Here is a 10,683-nt window from a genome sequence, read left to right as displayed (position 1 = left end):
GTGATGAACCTTTATTTACTTTGATTTTGATTGGGATTCTTTTCGTTATGGATTTTATGCTTTAAGTAAAGTGTTGAGTTTGAGTTAATTGATGCGTAATGATCTAATGATCTCACCATTTACTAGTAGTTCTCGCGAACGCGCGAGGGACTATCCTTTCTATCTCTTGCCCTTTCTTTTCATAATTACTTGGTTTTATTTATTTGGATTTATTGTTTCAAATCGCCCTTGTTGATTGTTTCATAGGATATGGTTTTGTTAGGTCATTTTTTGTGTGTTGTTGACTAGTTTATGATTGATATGCATTAAGATAATAGAAACAATAAAACTAATTAAATAAATAAAAATGAGCTGCTAGCCTAGAAAGTTGTAAGGTGATAGGTTATTAATAGATCTTTGTTGGTCAGGATTGCTAGATTTAGTTCTTCGTTAGGAGTCTGTCTAGGTTTGATTGTCAACTTAGTCTATTAAGTCAATTGATTTTACTTTGATATCTTTGATTTCCATGCTGTAAGATAGGATTCGTTATAAAAATACTTAAACATAAATAATTAAATAACCGTAAGGAAGTTTGATATTTAAAACTGGTGCATCTTAAAACTTGTTAGAAACTCATAGGTGTCTTCTTGGAAGTTCAAGGGTCCTGTTCGGGTTTTCTGTCAAGGGTTTATCTAACAATCCCAGTTCCATAATTTAAGTTTCCCTGTTATGTGATATTCATAACTTAGGGGATTCTAGCCTAGGTAGTTACTTCTATCATCTGAATTAATCTAAGTGTTTTAATAGTGTATTATATTTTATTTAATTAGGTTTAAGTTAATTAATAAAATAATTAATTAGGTTTAAGTAATAATTATGTTTTATTATTATTTAATTAGTTAGGGGTTTAGTTTATAGTTTATTATTATTTAATTTAACCCCCCCCCCCCCGCCCCGTTAAACTATATTATTAAATAGTCGTGTCTTCTAGTTGAGTCTAATTTAATAGTTTTGTAATTTAAAGAGTCTCGTGGGTTCGATATCTGGACTTACTTAGCTGTACTAGAGTCGGCCGATACACTTGCAGGTTAGTAGTTTAATTTAAGTTTAAGAGTCTAGAGTATTACTTAGTGTCTAGTATTAGCGTATTTTTATTTGACTACTTTTAGCGCATCAAGGCTCGATAAGAGAGGAAGACAGGGTAGCGGTAAATACAGATAGGGGTGTGCACGGTTCGGTTCGGTTATTAACATTAACCCAACCTAACCGATCGGTTATCGGTTCGGTTCGGTTAATTTCGGTTAATAACCTGTATCAAATTTGGGCTAAAATTTTGCTTAAAAATACATGAAATGAATGTTTAAATATATTAAATGAATGCATAACTACATGAAATGAAGGTTTAAACATATGAAATTGAGATATTAATACATGTTTTGGAGATATAAATACATAAAAATGATAGTATTAAACTATTAATGCATATAATACATGAAATAGAAGGAAAAAAGCTTGAAAATATTAAAAAATGAAGATTTCGGTTCGGTTCGGTTAATTTCGGTTAATTCGGTTTTCGGTTATATCGGTTCGGTTTCGTCGGTTTTCGATTCGGTTTCGGTTAACGATTCGGTTATTGCTCACCCCTAAATACAGATGTATCATATGGAGTGGTTTGTTTAGGACTTTGACGAAGGTGAGAAGGCCGAGGGAGGTGGAAGAGCAGGGGATGAATTGGGTGAAGATGGTGGTGAAGGTGATGATTGTGGGGTTGTTGGCCGAGAAGATGGAGATGCATCATAAGTTTGCTAGTTTGCAGTGGTGGTAGAATGGAGGGGGTCTGGTGATGCGATGTGATTAGGGTTTGGTGGTTCGGTTTCCATGGGGTCAATGGGGAAAGATGGGGCTGGTGTAGATTAAACAGAAACATATGGGGGAGACATGGGAATAGTTGATTGAGATACTTGAGGTTGAAAGGGAAAGACATCTTTGTTAAATTGAACATGCCTCACAATGTAAATATGTTCAGTGACTAGATCAAAGCAACGATAGCCATGATGATTTGGGCTTCAACCAAGAAAGACACAAGGAATAGAGCGGAAGTCCATTTTATGAGGTTATATGGGCGAATATAGGTGAAACATTGACATCCAAAAACTCGGAGAAACGAGTAATCTGGTTTACGTTTAAAAATGTTTTGAAATGGAGATTTGTTGGAAGATATACTGGATGGTAACCGGCTGATAAGGTAAACAACGGTTTCGCAAGCAAAATGCCAAAGGTGTTATGGAATATGAGATTGGGCTAGGAGAGCAATCCTGGTTTCCACAACACGGCGATTACGACATTCAACAATACCATTTTGTTCACTGGTGTAAGGGCATGAATGTCGATGAATAATGCCAAGTTTTGTGAAAAAAGGAGACTAGTTACGAAATTCCCCTCCCCAATCAGTTTGGACACACTTTAGTTTGATATTAAATTGTCTTTCTACTATGGTGACAAAGTATGTAAAGGTGACATATGCATCAGATTTATGTTTAAGTGGAAAATACCACATATAACGCGAGTGGTGATCAACACATAACATGAAGAAACGATTTCAATCAAGAAAGACGGTAGGAGAGGGTCCCCAAACGTCATAGAATATTAAATCCAAAATATTTTTACTTTGAAACTGGGAATTATCCATAGAAAGTTTGGAAGATTTTCCCAACTGACATGGAGTACATAAGGTTGAACACAATTTGTTTGAAACTGGTAAAGAACAATTTGAAATAACAAAATGAAAAACCCGTTCATGCGGGTGGCCAAGACGTTGATGCCAAATTGTTGATGGTGCTTTGGTTGCCGTGATGACTTGCTTGGAAATTGATTTAAGCTGAGGTAGATGGATATAGTAGAGGCCATGATTACTTGGACCCATGAGTAGATATTGTGCGAATACTCGTCCTTCACAACAAAGAAAGATGCATGAAATTCAAAATAAATGTTATTATCAAGACAAAATTGTTTAACAGATAGTAGATTCTTTTGAATCGAGGGCACGTGAAGAATTGGTGCAGACCGAGGAGCAGATTGGTTTGGACATTGAGAGGGTAGATGTCCTATGCCACATCGATTGCAGTGGCCATACACCATATTTTGTGTTGATGCCCAAGCAAATTGTCTAATTGCAACCAGAATGGCTATTGTCTTGGGTCCGATTATTATTTCCACGATAGTTGCCCCTGGAATTTCCTCGACGATTGCCACAGTTGTTTGTTGGGCGAGCAACATAGAAGGCATGTAGCTACTGGGCAGGTAGAGTAGCCGGGTTCATCTGATAACCCAATTGTGCCACCAATTGTTGGAGATTTGCAAGTTGTTGTGGTTGAGTATTATTGGAGTGACCAATAGTAGTAGCAAAAAGTTGTGGTGTGGAAGCAGAAGTATTAGGGGTAGGTCTATTAATCATGTAATCATGATCAGACAATAGACCATGCAGTTCATTGAAGGTAATAGGCGGGTGTCTAGCCAGCATAGTGGATTTAAATCTACTGTATAATCTAGAAATTGTGAGTATAACTAGGTATGTGTCCTTCATAGGTCAAATAAGCAATTGGGGTTTCATCCCCATGCATCATAATCCTCAGTAGTTGAGTTTTTAATGTATTCATGAGAAGAGGTGTGTGGTGCATAGGCACGCTCTAAAGAGAGCCAAAGTTCACGAGAAGTAGTACCTTGAACATGTTGAAAGGATGCCTCCAAAACTTGTTGATAAGATAATCATCCAGACATGGGCATCATTTGCAATCCACCGGGGATAACTGGGATTGTCGATAGATGAAGAAGATTCACCTTCTTTAGATGGTGGAATAGTGACAGTGGGTTTCAGGCATGGGATGGTTCCATCCACATAAGCGAACAGGTTGTTGGTAATTAAGAGCGGTTCAATTATTTGTTTCCATTACCCGGGAAAAGGGTGAAATCAAATTTGTGAGTTTTATGGGTTCTTTTCTCAGCATTAGTAAAGCCAGCAATTGCAGCCATAATGAACAAGGTTAGCCGGGAAAAAAAGGAGTTAGCGATATGAGAAGATGACTGGATTGAGCTCCTGGCTCTTGATACCAAGTTGAATCGAAATGTTAATTTTTATTGATTGAAGAATAGGGGTTATAGGAACTGATCTATATAAAGACTAGGATATTACATATTCAATCCTCTAACTATAATAAACATAACAAACATTGGTTCAACATAACTCAAACATTTTACATTTTGAAGCTTTAAAAAAAGGGTGTTTTTGTTGATAAACTTGTATTGACCGACTTGGTGTAATTGCCAAAATCTACACCTGACCATTTCAGTTATGTTTAATCATTTTGGTCCACTATGTACGAAGGAGATAAGTCACATGGATCAACGTAAAGTGTATTGAAATATCTACAAATATGTTATATTTAAAAGGTTGTATAGGAATAGATAATCTAAATACCTTTCATTCCTTTGGAAAAAAGTGTAGGTACACAGTAGATATAGTATACAATTTAGATAACTTTCTAAATCGTGTATGGAACTCATCTTTAAAGTATTTCATGTGTAGCAAAACTAATAGTCAGATATGATAGTAATTCCAAAGAATGAGAAGTTCTCTAATGTGACACTCGAAGTGTTAATTAGCTAGAGAGTATAAATAGACCAAATGAATTCCTTATATAAATCCCTAACAATTGCACTGCTTGGGGTGAAACTTAGCAACGTACGTTTCGCAAATGCTTAGGACCGTTGGCGTTGGGTATAACTGCAACTCTTATACAACATTCTAAATACGGAATGCAATAAACCTAACTAATATATTATCTCTAATATACATTTTGCTAACATGAAGGAAAAATCTGAGTAATTCAAGGTTAAATCGCAGTGCATATTGGAAACAAGATGAATCTGAAGTTCTTAATTAGTAAAAGGAGCTTTTCAGAGGAAGTTTTTTTTATGTAGGGCGATAAAGATGTATGTGCCCAAAATAATGAATAAATTCCATAAAAAATGAACTTCACAACTGAAGATACATCCTGAAAGCAGAAGATTATGATTTTAGTAGCTCTTTTTAACACTTTACTATATACATTCTCTTAGAACTTGATGTCATGTATATAATCATATAACAACCCAAAAAATAAACATAAAAAATAGTTATTTCAAATCCAAGAAATCCAATTAACCATCTGAAGAATTCGGTACAGTACCGCCAACCCAGTTTGTTACTAATCCCATAATCCGGTGACGCTGGTTCCGTGTTATGATCCTTCAACAGACCACCATCATCCACCACAATATCTAGCACTTCTGCTTTTTGAGTGTTCAACTCATCATTCTGAATCCCTCTTAAAATTTCCACCACTTCTTTCATTGTGTGCCTCATATCCCGCTCCTGTTGCAGACACCGGAAAGCCAGCTCCGCCACTAAGGTGACCATCCTCCTCACCAAACCATTTGTATCAAACCCAATACTCTTGTCAACCAACTCACCCAATGTATGGTTTTGAATCTTTAACACAGCCATGTTAGCCAGGTTTATGTCAAGCCGGTGCCTGCTGGTATCAACCGCAGGTAACGAAGATATGAGCTCAACCAGAACAACCCCAAAGCTATAAACATCACTTTTATCTGTCAACTGATACAACTGGTAGTATTCAGGATCAACGTAGCCAGGGGTCCCTTGTGGGGCAGTGGAAACATGTGTAACAACAGTATCAAACAATCTTGACAGCCCAAAATCCGCAACTTTGACTTGAAAACTTTTATCTAATAAAATGTTGTTGCTCTTCACGTCACGGTGAATGATGCCCGATTTGTGAAGGTAAGCTAGTGCATCAGCTGTTTGTATGGCGATGTTGAGGCGAATGGTCCATGAAAACAAAGTTGAGCTCGAGTTTGCTAGCTTCCCATGAAGATGATCGGCTATTGTGCCATTGGGAATGTATTCATAAACTAGAAGTAGTTCTTTGCTTCGTTTTGAGGTGCAACCGTATAGTTTCACCCAAGTTTTCATGATCTAAACCTGTCAAGATCCTAACTTCGTTTATGAATTGCTCGACCTGTTTGAAATTGTTTTCGTATAAACGCTTGACCGCAACTTCTCGACCATCAAGAAGCTTTCCTGAAAACAAAACCAAAATAGTTAAAAACAAAGCCTCATGGATTTTCTAAAATGCACTGGTTAAGGGTTTACAAGCATTACCAAAGTACACGGTTCCAAAACCGCCATCTCCAAGTTCCCTTGAGTCATTGAAGTTATCGGTAGCGACTTCTAGTTCTTCATAGGTGAAAACCTGGGCTCCAAAATATGTGCTTTTTCCAAACTCTTCTGATGTTTTTGATGTTTTTGTTGAAGTAAAGGAAGGAATGGTGGAAGTGACATAAGAAGTGTTACTACTTTGTACTTGGCTGAAACCTGCAGTCAAAATGGCCTTAGTCTCAGTTTGGGCAGGCGATGCTTCTTTAATCGCACGCCTTTTTCTTCGTTGTCGGCAAACAAAGATTCCACCGACGACAACGACAACAATAACCGCTCCAACGATTCCAAGTACTAGGATCAAAGATAAAAGATTCAAAGTTTAGTTACTTGAAGCAATAACTTATAAAGAAAGTTTAGGCTATTCAGTGGGAGTAAATTCCATACCTATACCCAGAGAACTACTGCTTGAACTCCCTGCAATTATTCAGAATTTCAAAAAAAAAGTGTTATGATTAATAATTATCTCATCAAAACTTGAAGAATATGTGTAAAATCTACATTTGATTCATATAACTAAGTGATTTAAAACTTAATATATACTTATTATCATTTCTCATTCCATATATTAATTTAAATAATTATTCCAAATGTTAATTTAATTTACTTCCTGTATTTTTTTTTTCCAAATATTTGAAATTTATAATTATTTTTTATTTGATAGAAAAGTTATTCAAGATTCATTTACTGAAATTTAGTGGTGTTTGGGATTCCTTATTTTACCTTCTTATATCTTATTTAAGACGTAAGGTATAAGTTACAAAGTTGTAACAGTACCTTATACACTCACAAAATCTAACTTTCTCAAATACCTTATAACTTATAACCCATAAGTTATAAACTATAAGGAGTTAAAATAAGGAATCTCAAACACCCCTTGATACTAAAGTTTATTGTTTATTTAAATTGCATGTGTTGTGTATTGGTTTTTTGCAAAGATATTGTAAATTAATTGTTTATTAAAAGTATTGTTGGTAGGGTATTGTTTATTACTGTATATTAATTATTTATTAAATATTTTATTTTCAAGAGTTACCTGTGTAGTATACTGGTTTTAAACTAGTAGGGCTGTCATTTTTACCAGAAAACCCGAAACCCAACCTGAAAAAACCCGTACCCGAACCAGAAAAAAGACTAACCCGAACTAAAGTAATTAGGGTTGATTTTTGGGTTTGATTTATAAGTTTCGGGTCAACCCAAATAAACTTTTAGTTTTGAAATTGAATATATTTTTAGGTATAATAGGCTTAGTCTTAGCCACTAAAGTTATCAGTTGCTAACCCTAATCGATTATTGTCATTCCAACTATATGGATCAATTGTTTATTGTTAATTTATGTTTTCCATTTATTACTAATAGAAATCGTAATCGAATAACCAAATTACCTCCAATTGAAGAAGATTATGGTTCGAGTTAGTTACTTAGTTTTATTATTATTTTGAATTGTTTTATCAAGTTATGTTGTATTATTATTTGATTATTTGTGTTACGAGCAAAGAAGCATATGGTGTTTTAATTTTAGCATTTTGTTTTTTGTTTTGTTTTCTATGATACTCGAAACCCGATTAACTCAACCCGAAAAAACCCGAACCCGAATTACAAGAACCCAAAAAACCCATGAGAGATTTGGGTTGGATTTCGGGTTAAGATTTAAAACTTTGAAACCCGAAGAACACCCTTACAAACTAGTGTGATTATTAATTCCTATCACAATCTATTTCCCTTTTTAATTAAATTAGCAAAACATTTTATTAGATATATTTATACGATCATATGCTTAATTAAAACTAAATCTTTATTATATGTGTACATCACTATTACATAAACCTCTAATGATAAGTTCTGTATAATAAAGTAATAACATCTGATATATGATTTTAAGAATTTTTACAAGTAGCACATTTTAAATTTGAGTGGCACCTGCGATTCTGAATACGAGTGACAAGCATTCAAGAACTTTAAAATAAAAAAATTAAGTGGTCAAAAAGTACGACGTTGAATAAATCCAAAGTCGACCTAACAAATATTTTTATTCTATTTATGGATTCGCCACCAAATTACAACTGGTATAAGTTAAAACATGCATGTGAAGAATATTGTATTCATGTTATTTAAATATTCGAGGATATCTTAATTAATGTTGAACACCTCGTATTTATTAAAGTAATTTCGTATCATATAAATAATTCTAAATCTTACATGATCGAGTTTATAAAAATGCACGTAAAAAGTTGATTTTGCAATAACGCGTAGTTTACAGGAAAAGTTTTAAGTTTTTAACGAGGTAGGTAGGTCCAAGAAAATTTCTAGAAAAAGTATTAACTTTTCCCTAAATAAGAATAACTTTACAAGATGTCAATATATTTCATAAACAATCGAAATTTTATAAGAAGACTATCCGATATGCCGGGTTATAACGGCTTGCATACCAAGCACAAGCATGAATCAGATCAGCTAGTGGAAATTTACTTTGAAATAGTACAAACTAATTTAACACCTTAAGTTACACCCCTTAAAGTCTAAGGATTGCGAACCTTAGAGGGGGTGGAGAGGGAGTCAGGAGCTCCCGGGGAAACACCGGCCCATGCGTGAACACCACACCCAAAATCATTGTTATTTTTCATGGAAATCAAGGAGTAGAAGTTGATTTCTCTCGGTTGAATTTTGAGTGCTTTTGGTCATTAGGGAAAAAAGTGGGAGAAATAGGACGACACCATTATATTCGGAGAATTTTTGAGTAAAAACCTGATATGACATGCGAGAAAAATGGGTTGACCTCTCCTCTCTTATATTTTATAAAAAATTGAGAAACCTTTTTTTTCTTAAAGAAACAAATCAGAGTTACCAAATCATGAAGTATTAATTATTTAGATGAAATATTATTGGAGTTAAGTTTGTGTCAATTCTAAGAAGCCACTTTTCCAATTACTGATTCATTCGGTTAATCTGCCGGTTCAAATAGAACATGAATCTACGAGATCAGAGAATCACACTTACCCCCTATACGATGGTAGCAAACAGGTCCAGCTGAGTTCGTCCCACATCGACCATTAGACCGAGTACAGTTATTACACTCGTCGTTATTGGCGAACCACTCTAGCTTAAAACCACCCCGCAAGGCTTTTCTCAAATCATCCTCTGAATTAACATTGGCGTTATCACGATCCACTGGTACGGTGATATAATTGTTGCATTGCACAAAGAGACTGCCAATTTCAGAGACAAACGCACTGGTTCTATAGAAATAACTATCACTACTCTGGCCAGTCCTGTTCTCATCACAACGAAATCGAAAAGCAGCAGCAGCGGGTAACGGTATATTATCTTGGCATCCATAGAACAGAGATACATTCTCCTGGTTGAAATTATTGCCGTTAAAAAGCGTGGAGTTATAGGTGGTGTTGCGGAGATCTTGAGGGCAAATGGTGTCCCATAGATCATTTCTAGCGATAGTCATCCTACGTGTACTGCTATCCGTGTCTAGGACCCGATAGTCTACCGAATCCAAACGGAGCACAGGAACATTAGATTCGCAAGTTAGCTGAAAACTTGGGTGGTCTCAGTATTCTGGCCGCCCAATTCCCCAAAAGGGATACTGAAAGTCTTCGCCTCCACACCGGGCCGGGCCACATGACTTGTATGATGGAGTTTCCTGGCACTGGATGGGGTGGAAATTGACGAGGGTGGCTAGAGCGAGTGTTATGGCGAATAGGGGGTGCCTCGGGTCTAGACGGGGTCTCATGGTGGTTCGGGCAGTTTGGGAGGAAAGGATGAATGATGAATGAAATAGAAACTAGAAAGGGAGGCGATTACTTGGTAAATGAAGAGGATCAAGTCGTTGGATTTTTTTTAATCGTCAATTTTGCATCAACGACGAGTTAATACGTTTATTTAATAATCAATGGAAAGAACTTGAAATGGAATCTTCCAATTTGACCAAGAAATATTAAGTTGACTGGGTATTGCAACACGAGCCATTTTTGTCATAAGAATAAAGTGTAAACCTTTGTAATACCCTCATGGAGAAGTAATAAAAAAATAAAAACATAAACTAAATTATTACGAAAAATAAAAATACCTAAATCTAAATATCTAACTTTTTTTATAATGATTCATATATTTTTAACATTTTTATCCATTTACTTTAAATTTGCAGGAGCAAATTGCTTCCAAATGATCAAACGAACAAATACACAAAAAAGATTGGAAGCTAGACACGGGTCGTGTCTTTCCCTGTTAAGCACGCTTATGTGTCCCATCACTAGAATACATAAATTCTTGCCCCCCCCCCTCCCCCAACCCCGTGCTCAAACTACCACATCCTCATGCCTCGTGCTCCAAGTACAACACCCCGGTGGTCTGTTAGAAGTGATTAGGACCAAGTTAGTGAAGTCAGAGTTTATCTTGACACGGGGTTGTGCCTCACCTTC

The 10,683-nt window shown here is 35.7% G+C and overlaps 1 pseudogene across 1 annotated transcript; it reads right to left on the bottom strand.

The window, feature by feature from the left end:
* Positions 1-5,175: 5,175 nt before the first annotated feature.
* LOC143609353 (LEAF RUST 10 DISEASE-RESISTANCE LOCUS RECEPTOR-LIKE PROTEIN KINASE-like 1.2) lies at positions 5,176-10,028 on the bottom strand (annotated as a pseudogene). The gene is made up of 4 exons (XR_013149408.1): positions 9,251-10,028; positions 6,641-6,670; positions 6,200-6,547; positions 5,176-6,118 (listed from the first exon to the last, which is right to left on the bottom strand). The product of XR_013149408.1 is annotated as an LEAF RUST 10 DISEASE-RESISTANCE LOCUS RECEPTOR-LIKE PROTEIN KINASE-like 1.2 (transcript).
* Positions 10,029-10,683: the final 655 nt, after the last annotated feature.

Source organism: Bidens hawaiensis, unplaced genomic scaffold (assembly GCF_021521415.1).
Source record: "Bidens hawaiensis isolate Kalapana, Puna unplaced genomic scaffold, B.hawaiensis_p1.1 tig00419568_1, whole genome shotgun sequence".
Taxonomy (NCBI): Eukaryota; Viridiplantae; Streptophyta; class Magnoliopsida; order Asterales; family Asteraceae; genus Bidens; species Bidens hawaiensis.
This window is presented reverse-complemented; position numbering and strand designations above follow the sequence as displayed.